We start from the raw sequence: 18,519 nt of genomic DNA, 5'->3' as shown, positions 1-18,519 counted from the left end.
AGATAAGCGAAATGGTACCTAATTATCAATATTTATACAGTATTTTAAAATATAAGTGGTACAATTCCTGCCCTTCTTTGTGTATCTATGTACTCTACAATAAAGGGAATTCTTAAAACAAATTAAGACTATAAGCAGACATTAGCCAAGACCCTCTGTCCTCCAGAGATATATTTTGTGCAACAGAGAATAATAGAATTATATGATCATTTCCCTTCCCTTCCCACTACTTATGCATCTTCACATAATCAAATAATTCTGAGGATAAAGTGTTAAATATACCAGAGAAATGAATAAATGACAAGCTTTTATGGTATTAAACTGCTTTACTTTTAGCCCTATTCATATGTTTTCAAACCATTAATTATTTATCATTTACACTGGGACTCAATAACTTTTTAGGTAAACAAAATATTAAACAATTAAACATTATAAAATATTAAAAATTAACTAAAATTACATCAAATAGATCAGTTTTGACCAATAAGTACATACTCAAATATGAGTTAATGTTATTGAGACATAATTTTAAAACAGCATGATAAATAACTAAAATTTGTTTCTTCATGATATCTTTATAACAGTGGATTAAAATTTTCTCTCCACTGAGATTTAGGGAAATTTACTTCTCCTAGTCTCAAAATCCTTGTGTGCAAGGGCCAGGGATTTAGCTCAGTGGTTCTGCTGCCTGCCTTGAAAGCTCAAGGTTCTGAGTTCGATCCCGGATATGAAAAAAAAAAATCCACATGTGCAAAACAGCAAATATAGGAGTCTCCCCCATATCGCAGAGGTTACATTCCAATACCCCCAGTGCATTTCTGAAACTGCAGAGAATACTGAGTTCTATATATATTGTTTTCCCCTTTACAATGTATACATCTATAATGGTTTAATTTATAAGTTACTCGCAGTAAGACATTATTAATAACAATTAATAAAATAGAACAGTTGCAGCATTACATTATAATAAAATTGACATCAGCACTACTCTTGTATTTTAGGGCCATGATAAATAAAATAAGGGTTACTTGAACATAAGCTCTGCAATACTCTCACAGTTATTTGGTAGCTGAGAAGTTGCCAGTGGGTAGTACATATACCTGGACACCCTGACCAAAGGGATGATTCACGTCCTAAGATGAATGGAGTAGGATAGTTCAAAAATTTTGCTACTCAGAAGTTTTCCATTTATTATTTTTGTGCAATGCTTGAATGCAGGTAACTGAAACTGTAGAAAACAAAACCTCAGATAGGGGACAGGGATGGCTACCTTACTGCCAACTTTGTTGGTATGGTTGTGACACATGAAGTAGATGAAGTATGTAAAGGCCAAAGAAAAGATGCTTAACTTTCAGTGGCCAGGAAGCAGAAAAGAAGTAACTAGGGACAAGAATATGTCCTTCTAGGCCATGGCCCCAGGGACCCACTTCCAACCAGGCCCCGCCTCCTAACAGCACATTCACCTACTGAATCCACTAATGAGAATAGCACTGCTATGATCCAATCACCTTGTACACACAGAAAAATGTGTGGGACATTTTAGATCTAAACCATAACAATTGTCTATATAATCAGTTCTAGATCCATCAGGTCTATCACTGCTATTATTATCATATGCTACCATATGAAAACATTCTATTCTTGTTTCTTTGTACCTTCCCTAGCATTTTGTACTATATAGATCTATTTTCGAATTTTAATTTTTTTCTTGTGATCTTGACACCCAATGCTTATCACATAAGCAATATTTTATTGAGAAAATCAATAGGCAAAGGTTACGTTAACAAGGAAAACACAGAAGACATTATTGCTCTATAAGTACTCTCAATCAATTCTCATGCTTATTGCAAAAAATTACAGTGTATCTAGATATTAAAATAGTCTCCAAATTCAGCATATTTCTGAAGTATTTTAACATTTTTATAGAGAAAACAACATAGTTATTCATATAGCTGATATCCCCCAGAAATGACTTCTATAACTAAATATTAGCCTCTGTTCACTCGCTACTATTTCTCTTGCTTATAATTTATCTGCCTTTGGTGTCACTTGAAATCAAATTTCACTAATCTGAAGCATGCCAATTTGCTTTATTTTTAATAATAAAAAGAAAAATATTTTTCAATGGGGAGCTAATTTTTTTCCTACTCATTGGGAATTGTAGGAGACAGGGCAGTGGAAGTGGGAAGTCCTGCAAGGATTACAGAGATTGCCATAAAACAGATGCTTTAAACACTGTGTAATTCCACACCACTGCTCCAGTTTTTCTCTCCTTTGCTCTTCCACGTTTCATCTCTTGAAGAGTTCAGTGTAATAGCATAAAATTGAGCAACAATGTAGAAGAGACTTGGTGTTATGGCTTGTGTCTGGATGTCGCCACAAAGCCTCATTCAGCCACAAGTAGCTCTTTGGAGGTGGCTGGATCTAGGGTGTGTGTTGCTGGGATTAAGGATGTGATGCTAGAATTGATTCATGGTGTGGTCCTAGGATTAAGGCTGCCCCCTAAAGGGGAGTAGACTTACAATGGACAGAAAGAGGACTGTTGCTTGTTACTTGCTGCCTTCTGCTGGCCATGCACTGCTTCCCTCTGCCATGCCACCCTGCCTTGGAGCCAGCCAAATATGAACTGAAACTTCTACCAATTGTGAGCCAAATAAGCCTTTCCTTCTTTAATTTGGGGGGTCCAGTCTTTTGTCACAGTAACGAGAATGGTGACTGAGACATTGGGTGAAAAAGAACATGAGCCCATAGCTCAATGACTGCTCAACATGGCCAAGAAGAGAGACATGAAGTTCCTACCAGGGTGCAGGCCACTGATTTGCAGGTTTCTCTAGGAACTACAAGTTACTTACTAATATCATGAATACCAAACAGATCCTTTAAATATGTCTTTTTAATACTATGTTTCAGCCCTTAGCTTTCTCTGTCATAAACTATTATTCTGTGAATAATGTTGAACATCTTTAATTCCTTGTAAACTATTAACTTCTATACATGCTAAACAGTCTTAAAAAATGTACAAACTTCAGGATGCATCCTGTCTGGCTTGGTTACTTTTCTCACTGCTGAAAGAAAAATATTCAACACACAAAGTTGAAAGAGGAAAGGTTTATTTCAGCTCACAGTTTGTCCATATGGTTTCAGTCCATAGTCAGCTGGCTCCAAGGGAAGGCACCATGGAAGAGGGGTATGGCAGAGGAGAAACAGTCCATGGCAGTCAGGCAGAAAGCAGTGAGGGGCAAGCCTCCCTTTCCTTTTTATCTCATCCAGGTTACAAGCCTATTGGATGGTGCCCCACATACACCCAGGGTGGGTTTTCCCATTATCCACATGTAGAACTATGCTAAACCAATCAGTGTACTAATTTAGTTATTACACACCCTAAATCCGAGCAACTCCAACAAGCCCCACCTATGAGCACATAGGGGTCATCTAGATACAGTACAAGCCATACCCGTGTCCTATAAGTATCGTAAAACTTGAATGTGGTGGGATTTCTATTACAGTTATATTACTTACTACATAGGCATATGACAATTTTGTGCTTGCTTGCTCCTTTCTAGGTTTCTTATATTTTAGTGACAACAAAATATTGCTTCTAGTCACATTTCATGTGGGCTTGAGACCTAGGTTTACTTATGGTGGACTGAAGTACAAGCATCAAACTGTGTTGTACTAATTTGTGCATTAAAATGAAGGCTGAGTTTCAAGCTCCACGAGTCACTCTATTCTAGCTCTCAGGAAAATGATTTAATTATCCATTTTACTTTTTTAAGGTTGCTTCTTAAGAGCCCACAAACCTCTTCCACGCAGCCCCGGAGAAATTCAAATGGTAAGCAATGGTCACAGCTTTCAAAATGATGCGCTTGGATTTGAAAGGATTATCAAGAATGAGCAGCTCCTCTGACCTGGTTAACACCCAGGGTGGTCTCCTGGACTATGTGGCAAACACAGGCAAGGGTGACCAGCAGGAAGTGGCTCCTCTCACATAAACACTCTGGGTGCCCTCCCTTCAGGCAAGTCTAAGACCAGCCTTGGCTATGGGGACTGAAGTTGCCTCAGATGCAAGGAGTGCTTCTGGGAGCAAGTGAGCAACTTCACTTGGGGAGGCCAGATGATGTCAGCACGCCCGATTTCAGGAATGGATTCTGGAAAACACGGACCAGATGGATTCCTGCTTTTCAGGCAGGAAAAAACAACGCACACTGCACAAAAAGAGGACATGACAGAGAACTAAATTCCACCCCCCACCCACCCCCCACCCAGAGGAAGACTTACCCAATCACAATCAGCCCCAGGCCTTGGCTCGAGTCCCCAGGTCCCGGCCCCGCGCCCCGAGGCCTGGGCGCCGCGGGGCGGTGGCATCTCTCGCCGGGCCCACGCAGGCAGCGGGCGGCCGCTCGCCCCCGCGCCCCCGGGGCCTCGGCTCCGCGCCCGCCCAGCCCTGCGCCCAGCCCGCTAACCCCGCACAGGCAACCGAGACGCGCCCAGGAGCCCAGGGGCGCTGCCGGCCGGATCCACTTGGCCCATGGGCGCTGCTGCTCTTGGGACGCCCAGGACACCTTCTCCCTCCAGATCCTTCTGCCCCGCAAAGGCGGATTCCGGCGCTGCAGGCGACGCCTCCCGGCCACTCCGCGCCCGCCTTCTTCTCTTCCTCCCAGGCTGCCGCACTCTTCACCCCGGTCAAGCCAGCCCCTGCGGGGGTCTCCCGCACCTCCCCTCGGGATCCTGGCCTGCACTTTCTGCCCCGCCTACTAGCTCCTGCTCTGTGTCTGCGCGCCTTTCCCCAAGCACCCTATCTCAGGAAGAGCACGAGACTGCCCCTTCTCCCTGCCAGAGGCCAGATTTCATGATCCGGTGACCAGAGCTTTTGTCCTCCTAGTGCTTGACTCACAGCTCTCTCTGAGTCTCCAGCGCACGTGCGGGTCTGCTCTTCCCTCCCCTTCCTGGGGTCTCTCTGAAGAACAGAGAGACTTTCTCTCCAGACAGAAGGGTCCTGCCTTATCGCTTCGAAATAGAATTTTAATTCACTAGAGAAAGGCAGAGAACTATAGAAGAAACAAACCCATTAAAAGATGCTTAGATTGGGGTGGGTGGGCGCATGAGGTAGAAAAACAAAATGAAGCCCCCCCCCATCTGGTGAAGGCAACACCATTACTCAATTAACAGGAACTCTGGTGCTAATTATGTTCATCAAAGATTTATATCCTTTCAACTCCTGTCTCGCTATCTGAAAATAGATGCCTTTTGTCACAAACTCAGCCAATTTCCTAGAAACCACAGAGCATCCTTGCTGTTTGGTTTATTAATGTGTGCTTGATTCAATTTTGGAGTCACACAGCTATAACAGAGTCGCCGGACTCCACAGTTCCAGACCGTGAAATCAGCAAACCGTCATTTTTTATAAGCTAAGGGAAACAGGAGTGAGGTAACTGGGGTAAAGTATATTCTGGAAGCCAAGTATCCAAGTAAGTACTATTCATGGCATTACTTTCTCCACTAAAAATTTTTAATGATTACAATTAAGAAAGCAGATGCTGGTACATTTTCCATCCTTGTACTCCCCTAACTATTCTGCTTCAAGAACTGAGGCCGTCTATGCTTGTACAGGACAGAGAAAACCATCTATTTCTCCTGCATTTATAGGATATGAATATATATATTACACATATACCTATATCTATATATCTCCACCAAAACAATTATATTATAAACTCTTTGGTTTTCTTTTAATCAGAGCTCTCTCCAATTGTCTTAAGTCACACTCATAAGTCACCTTTCCAAGCCTTGCAGCAATTCTCTTAAAATCTTTAAAAGCCTAAGGTTTACCTTAGGTTTAGAGGGTCTATGAGAAGACTAAATCTCTCTGAGTCATAGCAAACTTCTGATTTCAACTCCATACTCCCAAATATTTGGTCTGTGCATGGAGACCATTTCTTAGTTCTCCCAAGGCAGTTTTATGTTCAGGTCCAAAAGTCCTGACTTGTATTTCCTAAGATTCCTGCTCAACACCTGGACAATTCCTTCTTTTATTGGTATCTCTTTTTGCTCAAATTTCAAAGCCTAGAGCAATATTGCTTGCTTAAAGATGAAAGTGATAAGAATCTTCTCTTTGAATTGTTCTAGACCACCACTGCCTGGTAGATATATAATTTGAACACATAATTTTAAATATTCTAGCACCCACATTAATAAAATTAAATGAATAAAATTAATTTTAATGTTTCATTTAACCCATTATATCTAAGATTATCATTTCTTTGTATAATTAAAAAGACATTTTGAATTTTTGTTTTGGTACTTAGTCTTTGAAATCCAGTGTGTATTCAGACTAACTATAGTGCAAGCATTAGCAATAGTATACTACTAGTGTAGTGGCCACTATATGGGATAATAATTCTATAAGATTTCATGATTTTTATTTTTAAGAACAATAAAAATTTTAAGACTATATCATTCTTATCCCAGTGTGAAGTTACGAAACTTTAGATAAGCAAGATATATAATATATATATATATTTCTCTTCTAAGTATGCTCTTATTTTTAGTAGTGGTTATAAACACAATCAACACAAAGTTAAAAGCCTAATTATCAGAACCGAACTACTGATTCTGCTAGCTCATCCTTGAAGACACACTGAAATATATTTAGGCTATAAAAAAAGATCCAATATTCTATATTTGAATATGATTTATAAAAGAAAACATATTTCTCTTAATATTTGGAATAGCTAATTTTATAGGTCAATCTGAATGCACCATGGGAGATAAGTATTTGGTTGAACATTATTCTTGGTGTTCCTGTGAGAGTTTGGGGGGCAAGATTAACATTTAAGTCAGTAACCTGAAAAGTATATAAATGATTTCAAATTCTTCTTTGAGTATTTTGCATTCTAATTGGAAGGGCCCCGGGATTGGTAATTATAGTGATTGAATAAGAAACCTCAATTCCTGATAAGGAAATAGGATCTGCTTTAGTATAGTGTCAGAGAATTGATTAGGTTAAAGTGAAATGATATTTGTGAAGGTTAATTTCAGCTCAGGGGTCTTTGAATAAAGCAGATAACCCTCCATCGTGTGAATGGTTTCATTTAATCCATTAAAGCCCTCAACAGATCAAAGACTGACCACTCCTTTGAAAGAAGAGATGTGGGGCTTAGCAGTACTGTTGTCAATGTTGGTTCATCAGTTGTGACTAATATATATGTCTTTAAAAGACATTTTTAAAGAATCTAAAAGTATTCTAACAATTTAAAAATTTTATTTGAAAATACTTGCATTAATTTTCTCTATACTTCTTTTTTGTAGTGATGAACCCAGGGTTTCATGCATCCTAGGCAAGCACTCTGCCCCTGAGGCACACCCAGCCCCTCTTCTACACATTTAAAACATTTTCAATTTAGTAACTATTTTCAAAGAAGATGAATAAAAATATAATGTTTTATTATTTAAATGTGAAGAGTATAAAAACCTTAGAAAGTTCTGGGTAAACTATGCAGTCCACAGTCTATATAAAATAGAAAAATGTAAAACTAATGTCATTTAACATAAAAGTGAAAAAAATTACCTGGGTGTTGAAATTTATGAGGACATTATTTTAAACAATTACAGGAAATTAAAATAAATTATATATTATATTAAATAATCATAGAATTTTTAATGAAAAAAACCTGCAGGAATAGTTTATGCAAATCAAGATTCAACTCCATGCTACATTGGCCTTAGGATTAAAATGTTTTCATGCAATATTGACAAACAGCCACTGGATGTCACCATTTTCGTTATTTTGTTGGTTTAAAAACCTTGCCTACATGGAATTTAATAGTGTTATCTTCTGCAAGATTTAAGATTCACTAAATTTTCATTGCAGAATAGATGGAGAATCCTGTTTAACAGGTCAGAAATCACTATTGCAATGATTAATAACTGGTATGCACAGTGCACAGAAAGTGTCATGATACTAGAATCCACCACTGGTAGGTGAAGTATGGTCCCCCTCGGCCCAGACAACCAGGACTGGAGGCCTCACCTCCTTGTAAGCCTCACTACCATCCTAAAGGTGGCTACTCTTCTGTGCAGAATAAACTAAAGTCAGCAACATCACATAAATTGTCAAGGACAAGAAGTTTCATTCAGATCCCAGATCAGTTCATTCTGGCTTCAAAAGTTTACCTAATAAAGATTTGTCTTGGGCCAGGGATTTAGCTCAGTGGTTCGGGTGCCTGCCTTGCAAGCACAAGGTCCTGAGTTTGATCCCCAGTACCAAAAAATAAAAATAAAAAAGATTTGTCTCAAACCCAATTTGCTAATTTCTGTTAAAGTTCCTTTCATCACATGTCTACTGAATTTTAAGCACTTCAAGTATGTTCTATAACAGTGAAGGAAAACTTTTAGAGCTTTCAATGATAACAAACAGCCAGTTGTGGCACAAGCCTCATAGGTTTGCCACTACTGTTCTATAACAATAGTAACATTTCTTGACATGCCTGGCCCTATCTGAAGCACCCGATATAAGGTTGTATATTTGTTTCACAGTCATTCCCTGGAGGAAACATTACTGTTAGTATCATTCTGCAGGTTAGAAAACTAAGGTGTAGAGAAGTTGGTGGACCAGCAGGGCCCACAGACTGTTAGGCTATGGGTACCATGGTTTACTCAACACATACACCAGGGTACATAATGTGTAACCCAAATCCCTCAACAAATTATATGAAGACACTAAGGCTCACTATGTTTAGCAAAGAATATAAAGCACTTTTTAAACTCATAGAAAAATTGTCTCTTCAAAAGATGTAGCAGATGAAAATTTGCAAGACTTTTAGTGACAATATAAAAAATTTGAAAGTCCTAGGTAATCTACAAGGTTTCACAAGCTTATCTAAAATCTCAGGAAGATATAATTAGTATTTTATTCAATAGATCACCTAACTTTTGAAGCCCAAAATTTTGAAATAAGTGCTGAAATCTATAAAGGACAATAATTATTAGGCAGGACCATAAGAAATTATAAATATTACAATATTTTGAACCAGAAAAACAGAAATTTCATGTTTCAACCTAATACACTGAATAAATGTGTTCAATAACATTCTTGATATCATATAATTCCTTGTATTTAAGGATTTTTATACTTTTATCAGTAGAAAGTGAAAGACAGAAAAATTCTGAAATTTTATTTATTTTTATTAAAAAAAATCAGTCTTTCAAAATAAAAACAACTGTTCAAATATATTCTATGAAGAAGTTTTTCCCAAACTATGGTATCAATATGTTCAAATTTTCCTAAGTTATGTTTTTTTAATTATTGGATTTGTTTTTTTTCTTTTAAATAGTGTAGCAGAAAGCAAACATTTTGTAGTAATTTCTAGATCTCTAAATTAGTACTGCATTTTATGTAATTGGAATATTAAAATAAAATTGATCCTCATTATTCTCTGGTTTGTTATTTGTGAATTCATCTACTTACTTAAATCTATCTGTAATTTCAAAATCCATATTAGGGCACTTTTATTTTCCTTGCAAACCTGTGGAGAATGATGAAAAATTTGAGTCACCTGAGGCATGTGCTCCCAGGTGAGGTCAAGCAAGGTGACTCTGCATTCTTTTCTGAGCTCTCACACTATAAACAATTATGTACTCCTAGGGGTCTATTCAGTAATGTGTTTTCTGAAGTTGTGCTTTCTTGGTTGGCGAATTTGCTGTCTAAAATGGTTCCTGGGCGTTGTGCTGAAGTGTGTTCAGTGCTCCTTAACACTGGAGGCTGTGAGGTGCCTTGGGAAGGAAATCCATTATGTTAGACACGGTGCATTAGGTGTCAGTTATTGTACTATCATTGTTCATGAGTTTCATGCAAAAAAATCAATCATATTATTGGGAATAATTACAATCAATTATTTTATCTGTATCACTGTTCATATTTATAAAATGCTATATAATGTCTTCCAAAATTTGTTATCTGACTTCAAAACTTCATTAAAATGTCACAAACCTTCAACAATTTCAGAGTACTAGAATTGGGAGCTTGTATAAATTTCATATTTAACACCTAAAGTAACAAAGTCTAATCACAGTGGATAGTGCCCACTGTCTTCTGTGCACACTGCATTTTGCATATCAGATCACAGTTGAATTCAGTGGTTCTTAAATTTTAATGTGTGCTCAAATCCTGTGCATGTTTATTAAAACATAAGTTGTTGGACCTTATTTCAGAGTTTCTGTTCCAGTAATGCAGGAATGAGAATCTGGATTTCTCATAATCCCAAGGGTTGCTGCTACTGTTAGACCAGGTGGGCTCACTGCTCAGTTTCTGTTTTACAAGTCTATCCTTCCACCCCATTCCCGCCCACACTCTGCCCACTGAAACTGCTTGAGCCCAGCAGTTAGATCATATTTAGCCTTGCACTTCAGGCTCAGAACATAGGCTGTTAATCAGTGTGTTAGGAGTAAAGGAACTAATCAAAGCCTTCACGGCACAGAGGAGGAAAGTGAGACCATGGCTACTCAGTGCAGACCAGGACAAAAACACTAGAGTCCTGCAAACTGCTAGCACATGAAGCTATTAGTCAATTAGTCAAGCATTCTCCTATAATATAATTGACACCATGAGTAAAATTCATTTTATCTTTGGGTGGGGATTCTAGCTGAAGAAAGCCATCTCCAGACTCAAAACAACAACAGAACTGGCCAATTTTGTGGAAACACAGGATACTTAGAAAAAATTGAGGACTGATGCAAAGGAGACAATTTGGAGATGCAGAGGTTCCTCTTCTTCACACTCCTGGGCTCACAACTGACCAAAGATGAAAAGGGAACTCAGAGAGCCAAAAACTCTCAGGATGACTATGATTTTGCTGTTTGTCTCATTCCCCCATAAACCCAAATGTCAACTCTTCCCCTACTTTCTGCATCACTTAGAAAAGAACCAGACATGAAAATGCTTCACATGAAACTTTATTTCTCTTTTAGAGGAAGATTCCAGCCTAGGAATTTGCAAAGGTAGAAAATGAAGACCATAAATTTTTCACATTTTAATCTCAGAGGTTGAGAAGTTTCCAGCAACAGCACCTTAAAATGTAACTGAATGCAATAGGTTCACACCTTGGTGAGTGCAAAGCTGATAACCAGGAGATAAGAGTGAAGGTTTATTGCTGGCAGCAAGTAAGGAGAGCAATGGGGATAATTCTCAAAATAATGTCTCCCTGAACAAAGAAAGCAAAAACCTTTTGTCAGGAAACGTACATATTCCTGTATGAAAGACTTGTCATGCATCACATGTGGAGGTGGTCACATTCCTGAGCATGTGCAACTTCTAGGTTATACATCATATATTCATAAAAACAGAAGGCAGGAACAGCCCTGGGTGGAGAATGTGGTATACTGTGAGACCAAAAGTGACTCCATTTTGCTAATGTGAGACCAGAATGACTCCATTTTGTCCAAAATGGAGCAGTCTTCTTTGTTCTTTCAAATTAATGATTAAATGTGCTTAATCTGGGACAAAAGACATGATCTGTAACTCAAGATTCCTAAGCTCATTACTCGGCCATCTGTTTGCCCTAGAAACAAGTGTCCAGGGCCCACTATCTATAGGACAATCTGTTAACGTGCTAACTATCCACACAAGGTGGTCATGACCATCAGTCAAGATGTCTGCTGACCATCAGTACGTGACAGTAGACCACTAACCTTTGTCCCCATTTTTCTTGTAAAAACCTATACATAATCCCCTTCAACCCCCAATGAGCCTGGCCAGTCAAAATTCTACACTTCATACTTGCTAAATGTTAACCAATCATATGGCTGCTAATGACCAAAGCTTGTTGTAATCTCAATAAAAACCTTGCTAATTTGGAACTCGGGGCTCTCAATCTCGATCCGCTGTGTCGGTGACAATTGAGAGTCCCTGCTTAAGCTTGAATAAATGACCCTCGTGTGCTTACATCGGAAACGGCCTCCTGGTGGTCTTTGGGACTTCGTAATCTGGGCACAACAATACAATGAGCAAAATCGCCTCCAGATCACCTAAAAAGAGTGAATCAGAGAGACTCCAAGATTTTGTCTGATTCTTTGTAAGTTTCTCTGGGAGCCTTTATCTGAAACAAAACAACCCTTCAAATCAACATTAACAGTCATTTAAAGTCTCCCAACTACAGCCATCTTTCCTTCTCCCATCTATCCACCCCCTTCAAGGATAGGTGTCTGTCCTTAAAAGTACCTGCCTGGCTGCTAACAACAGGGATTAGCTAAGCAGCAATCCTGAAATTGTCATAAAACATAAAAAAGATTGGCTTCTTGCTTCCCACTCATTAGAATAGCTATTATATTTAAAAATGGAAATAACAAGGGCTGGGGATTTAGCTCAGTGGTTCTGCTGCCTGTCTCACAAGTCCAAGGTCCCAAGTTCAATTCCCCTGGTACCAAAAAAAAAAAGGAAATAAGATGTGTTGGCAAAGTTGTAGAGAAACTAGGTCCCTTGTGCATTTTTGGTGGAAATGTAAATTGTTGTAGCTACTGTTGGAAAAACACTTTGGCAGCTTCTCCAAAATTAATCATGAATTACCATATAATCCAGCAATCTAGCTTCTAGCTATATATTCAAAAAGATCAAAACCAGGGACTTTGATGCCCCTATACCATAATAGTATCATTCACAACAGTCAAAAGAGAAATAATCCAAGTGTCCTTCAATAGGTGAATAACAGATTGAAAAGCAAAATGTAATACACATACAGTGGAATGTTACTCAGATTTTAAAAGGAGTAAAAATTGAATTCATACTACAATAGGGGTGAACTTTAAAATATAGTGCTAAATGAAATAAGCCAGACAAAAAGGGACAAATATTATATGATTTTTATTACATGAGGCACCCAGAGTATTCACATTTCATATAGACAGAGAGCAGAGGGCTGGTTGTCAGGGTGTAGGAATAGAGAGGAATGGGGAGTTAGCTTCTGTTTCAGATGATGAAAACTTCTAGAGATGGATAGTGGTAGTGTTAGGGTGCTATGGAGGAACAGAATCAAAAGAAAACATATGCTTAATTGTGGAAAAGAATTTATTAGATGGGCTTACAGGATCAAAGGCAGAAGAGTCCACAGTGGCCATCTCAACACTGGAGAACCTTTGATTATGCCCAAAGCAGGCCATCAGCATGCGGGCTATAAAAAGTTAACCCCAAAATTGGCTTAAGAAGTGAGTCTGACCAAAGCATATGAGATTACACACAGCTGAGGTCAGAGTGACACCCAAATTCCATTCCCAGACTAAAACAAAAATTCTTTATCTCTTCTTTTACAAGCCTTGCCAGCATCAACAGTGTATCCCTGGTGATCACATGTAGGCCCCTCACCCCAACCTAACAATGATTGTGTCACCAATAAATATTGACAGTTTTGGCTGGCCAGAGCCTTTGCTTGCTCAAGCACTGGTCATCCCAGTTCCCTGTCTCTGTCTCTATAATTCTGTCTCGAAGTCCTTCTTCTCATCATGTATTGTAACACTGAGCAGGATATTGCGATCTGCTGCAGAGGACCAGAGGCAGGAGAGGCCACAGTGTCCATCTCAACACTGGAGAGCCCAAGGATCCAGTAGCTGCTCAGTCCAAGAAACTGGAAGCCACAAACAAGAGGGATCAGGGATGCAGCCTTTGTCCAACATCCAATCTGCATTGGAAGGCTGAATAAACTGGAGACCCATTTCCAAAGGTGACAGTGAAGACTGGAGCTCTTCCAAAGTGAGAACACTTCTTTATTTTTTACCTTTTTATTCTTCAAGTTCAGGCCTATTGGTTGATGCCACTCACGTAGGGCGGGTTTTCTTCTTTCAGTTTGTTGGCCTACATGTCAGTCACCCACAGACATACCCAGGGTTGTGCTTTACAAATCTGCTAGGCATTTTTTCAGTCATTTAAGCTGACATATTGTGATTAATGGTCACAATGGTAATGGTTGTGCAACATTATGAATATTTAATGCTACTGAATTATACACTGAAGTTGGTCAAAATGGTACATTTTATGTTATGCGTGTTTATTGCAATTTTTTAAAAAAATCACCTCCCAGATTGAAGAATAAGTTCAGTGACTAGAAAGGTAACACAAGAGCACTTTTCCAATCAATAACTGCCTAGGGAAGTTAAGGGAGAGGTTGAAGCCCATGTCTTTGTCACATTTCCTAAGGCGTGTCAGTGACAAGGATAGCCTGGCTCTACAAAACTGCAAAGCCAATTTAAGAGCATAATACCAATGACTTTTTGTTCTTTAATAGATTCATATTAAAATGCTGCCTTGCCTGTGTTTTAACAGCACATAAGTTATTGTATGGAAAAACAAAGGTTTCAACAATGTTGAGGAGAAAAGGGATTCATAAAAATCTTTGAAACTAACTTTTAGGAATTTATTTACCCTGTATTTTCCTTATCATGTTGACACAAGAATGATTTATGATTTTTAAAAGTCTAATGAAATCTGGAAGATCTATTATAATAAGAATATCATTAAAATGATAAGTAAAAATTGTACAGCATTTTTCTTCTTAGGAGAATGAAAACATTCTTTTAATCAATGGCATGTTAGATTGAATGGAATTCATAGTTTTTGATTTTGAAAAAAGTGTTTTTTAATACTAACGGCTTAATTTGCAGAAATAGATAATAAATCTTTAAATATTTGCCTTTTATTACAAAGTATCAAGCTGGAAAATAATATTGTATCAAGATAATGTGTCAAATGATTAAGATTAGTAAGTCTCTGCTGTGGAAATGATACATTTATCTGTATTGCTAAATTTCAATCTAGAATTATTTGGATTTTTGTGGTTCAATCTTTTGTGGAGATAAGAGATAAAATCAGAACAGAGCTAAATTTAACTAAAAAACAAATTCGAAAGGACTTTATTTCTAGTAATTGATTATAGTTACAGGACCAGCTGGCCTTATAAAACTTGTTTAAGCTAATTAAAAATCTTCCTGTACGTGGCCTCTTTTGATTCACAAAAATTCTTAATTTTAACATAGCGTAATTTATAAATCTTTCATTTTTTTGGTCACTAATCATTTCTTCCCATTAGCACAGTGAGCTTTACCTATCCTAAGGCCTTAAATTCTTCTAAAAGCATTATTGTTTTACCTTTCCTTTTTAAAGCTATGATGCACTTGAAATTGATTGTGTGTGCGTGTGTAGTGTGACTTAGGTGATCAAGTTTTATTTCATTCTTGAAGGATTTATAGTTGATTCTGCACTATTTATTAAAAAGACTATTACCTTAGTTGAGTCTGCCGTAACAAAATATCAGAGCTGAGTAGTGTAAATAACTAACATTTATTTCTCACAGTTTTGGAGAGTGGGAGGTACAAGATCGGGGCACCAGCTGGGTTCTTGGTGAGGACCCTCATCCTGGCCTGTAGAAGTTCATCATCTCCCCGGGTGCTCACATGGTCTCTTGAGTTAATGAGTGCTCTTGTGAACACTCCCTGGGTGCTCACTTGACTTCCATGACCTAATTCAAATCTAATTACTTCCCAAAAGTCCCACTTCCAAATATCAAGACACTTTGGTTAGGGCTTTAACATATGAATCTGGAAGGGACATAGACATCCAGTACATAATAATCATCTTGTCACCAATAGCTGCAATGCCAAATGTTGAAACAATAAAATATCCATATAGTACAAAAAGGTCTGTTTCTGGCCTATTGTACTCCATTGGACTGTTTTTCTAACATTGAACCAGTAACACACTATTTTATTCACTATAGTCTTTAAAATAAATTTGATATCAATTATAGAAATTATTGTGCTGTTCAAAGTTTTCTAAGGTAACTCGTGGTATTTTTCCTGGAACAAAGTGACTCTAAAGAATTATACATACATAGCTTCTGTGAAAGACAAGTAAAAGTCTCTCACTAAAGTTTTAGATTTATTTCTTTCTTTAGCTCCATTCATTGTTGATATATATATATATATATATCTGTAAACTCAAATTTTAGATTCTTTTTTTAGTAAAACAGGTTTTTCACTGATATATATATTTGATATATATTTGAGTTATAGCAATAATTGAGTTATAGAGATAATTTTAGCAATAATTATAGCAATAATTTTCTTCCTGTACTTTGTAATTCCTACATTCTTCCATTCAATCTCATCTATCACAATCAGATAGATAAGACAACACAAAAAAGCTTTTTTCTTGCATCTATAGCTGAAACTTAAAAAAAAAAAGGAAAAAAAGAAACTTTAGTGGCAGACATTAACTGCTCCAGATTTGTCAAATAGTACATTTTCATATATCTTTATTATATGTTATTAATTCTTACAAGTTAAGAATGTTTCTCAACTTATAGATTGAATTTTATTTTTATGAAATGGCCCTGGTGGCTTCTACTATTGTTTTGTTTTCAAGTCCGCTTGGTCTGATGTTATAGACACTACATCAGCTTTCATTTACTTAGAATATTTCCATGTACAAGCACTTCACCTATGCACTAATTTTTTAACATTTCCATATTCTAATATTTGAGTAATGGCATTGGTAAACAATATATAGTTGCTGTTTGCAGGTTAAATTCAGACATAATTATATTTGCTTCTTACAGCTGACTGAACTGGCTGGTGCTATCAATCCTGGGTCATCTTAATCCAATTAGGAGTTGAGGAGATTTAAAACTAGGTTTCAAGCCCTGTGAGTTTGGTCTATTCTCAGTTCACTTTAACTCCTGAGGGTTTTTAAAAATTTATTCAGCTTTTCTAGTTGCTCTCAGCTGCAACATGCCAGTCTAGAAGAGCTGGAAATAGAATTTAGGGAATTTTTGTAAGACATTTTACAGTGTATGATGTAAGTCACTGCTCATCTTCCAAGGGAATCTTCACTAAAATATAATTCTCCTAATTATTTCAGCAAGAATAATTTATTAATTCTTTATGAAGAAAGTAGAGTTTCATCCTGCTTCACAATCAGTGTGGGCAGAAAGAGAGCCTTCTCATACAGGCAGCAAATGTATGAATTAAAAGTATATTGGGAGCATGCATGCATGTGCATACACATTCACACACGCAAGGTGAAACTCAGTATATTATTAGCAAAACACGCAGCTGAAGTACATTAAATAAGCAAGACAAACATTTTAATCCTAAACAAACTGAATTTAATATTTATCTTGAAGTCACAAAAATGTGGATCATAACAGGTAGGGGTCCATTAAGGACAGCTCAGCTCTTACCCAAAATAAAGACAAAAATACCTGTTCCTTGTGATAAGAAGGAAAAAATGTACTGAGTTTTAAGATGTTCCATGAAAGTTATGCTTGGTTTGGTTTCTGCGTCACTCCAGAAAGACAGAAAATTGCAATATGAATCCTCTCACAGAGCAGTTTCTTCTCACTCATGTATCATTTTAAAAGCATGGTTCTTAACTTCACGATCATTTGTGAAGTGTGACCCTCCCAAAAAGTAGAACTAATTTTATAAATGATTTACGTTAGGAAATCGACTATTTTCAGACTAGCTCATATACAGTTCTTTACTCTTAGTTGTGTGGAGAGTGAGGGATATAACTGCAATGATAACATTAACCGGTGCTCATAAAACTGTCTTGAATGTAAACATCATTATCTGATTGGTGTAGGAGACAAAAAAATATATTGGGAGCTACTAGGCAGAGATCTAGTAATCACACTCCAGCTGTATGACGTCTGAGGGGCCAAGTTCCCAAAGACCTTTTGAGTTATAGAATCATTTGTAATGACTCCAAAGGTTTTTGCAAAAACTACCTATTCATTCAATCAACCTGTCTCATCCAGGATGGCGTTGGAAATAAACACACATCTGATACACAGTAGCATCAGTGTTCTGCTAAAACAACCAGAAGAAACAAAAGTCCTGACAAGTGTTTGCAAACTTGCAGGGTGTAATATTCCCTCCCTGGCTAGTGGTAAAGTACCAGTGTAATGCCATTAAGTATGGAATTGGAAAGAGATATACTGTACATCACTGGCTCCTGTCAGCCATACCATCAACTCCAGCACACTTCTGCCTCATGGGACAAGAGGATGACCAAAAGATCATTTGAACTACTACTTTTGCCTCTGCAATGAGCAACGTAAATCAGAACATCTGGAATTGGCACACATGACAATTTCATCATAAAATATCATTCTCTCCCTCAACAATCTCTTAAGTGACTTGGAAGCAGAAAATTTGTTCAAAATCACCACAGAATTTTGACACATTGTCAGTTTGTCAAAAACAAGCCTCTGTTAACACTTATACCTCTTACTAGTTAGAGTTTTCCAGAGAAACAAAACCACTAAGAGATAAACGTAAAGAAGAAGTTTATTATGTGAACCAATGCACGTGATTATGGGGACAGAGATATCTTGTGATCTGCCATCTGCAAGCTGCAGAACCAGGAAAGCCAATTCACATTGAATGTGAAGGATTGAGAACCAGAGAAATTGATGTATATGGATGATGTAAATCCCAGTCTAAGGTCCAAAGCCTTAGAATTTGGAGGTGGGGCTG

General features: G+C 37.5%; 1 protein-coding gene across 4 annotated transcripts in view; it reads right to left on the bottom strand.

Moving 5' to 3' along the window:
- Fam149a (family with sequence similarity 149 member A) overlaps positions 1–18,519 on the bottom strand; it is a 59,370-nt gene that overhangs the window by 23,998 nt on the left and 16,853 nt on the right. For 2 of the 4 annotated variants that reach the window (XM_021265061.2, XM_013075201.3), the window contains exon 1: positions 4,279–4,749. The exons of the other annotated variants lie outside the window; for them this stretch is intronic. The gene's annotated coding sequence lies outside the window, so the exon portion shown is untranslated. Of the gene's footprint in view, positions 1–4,278; positions 4,750–18,519 lie in introns of those variants that run through there. 4 annotated transcript variants of the gene reach the window in all.

Source organism: Heterocephalus glaber, unplaced genomic scaffold, assembly GCF_053883595.1.
Source record: "Heterocephalus glaber isolate CG9 unplaced genomic scaffold, H.glaber_assembly_v1.0 deba00001461, whole genome shotgun sequence".
Classification (NCBI taxonomy): Eukaryota; Metazoa; Chordata; class Mammalia; order Rodentia; family Bathyergidae; genus Heterocephalus; species Heterocephalus glaber.
This window is presented reverse-complemented; position numbering and strand designations above follow the sequence as displayed.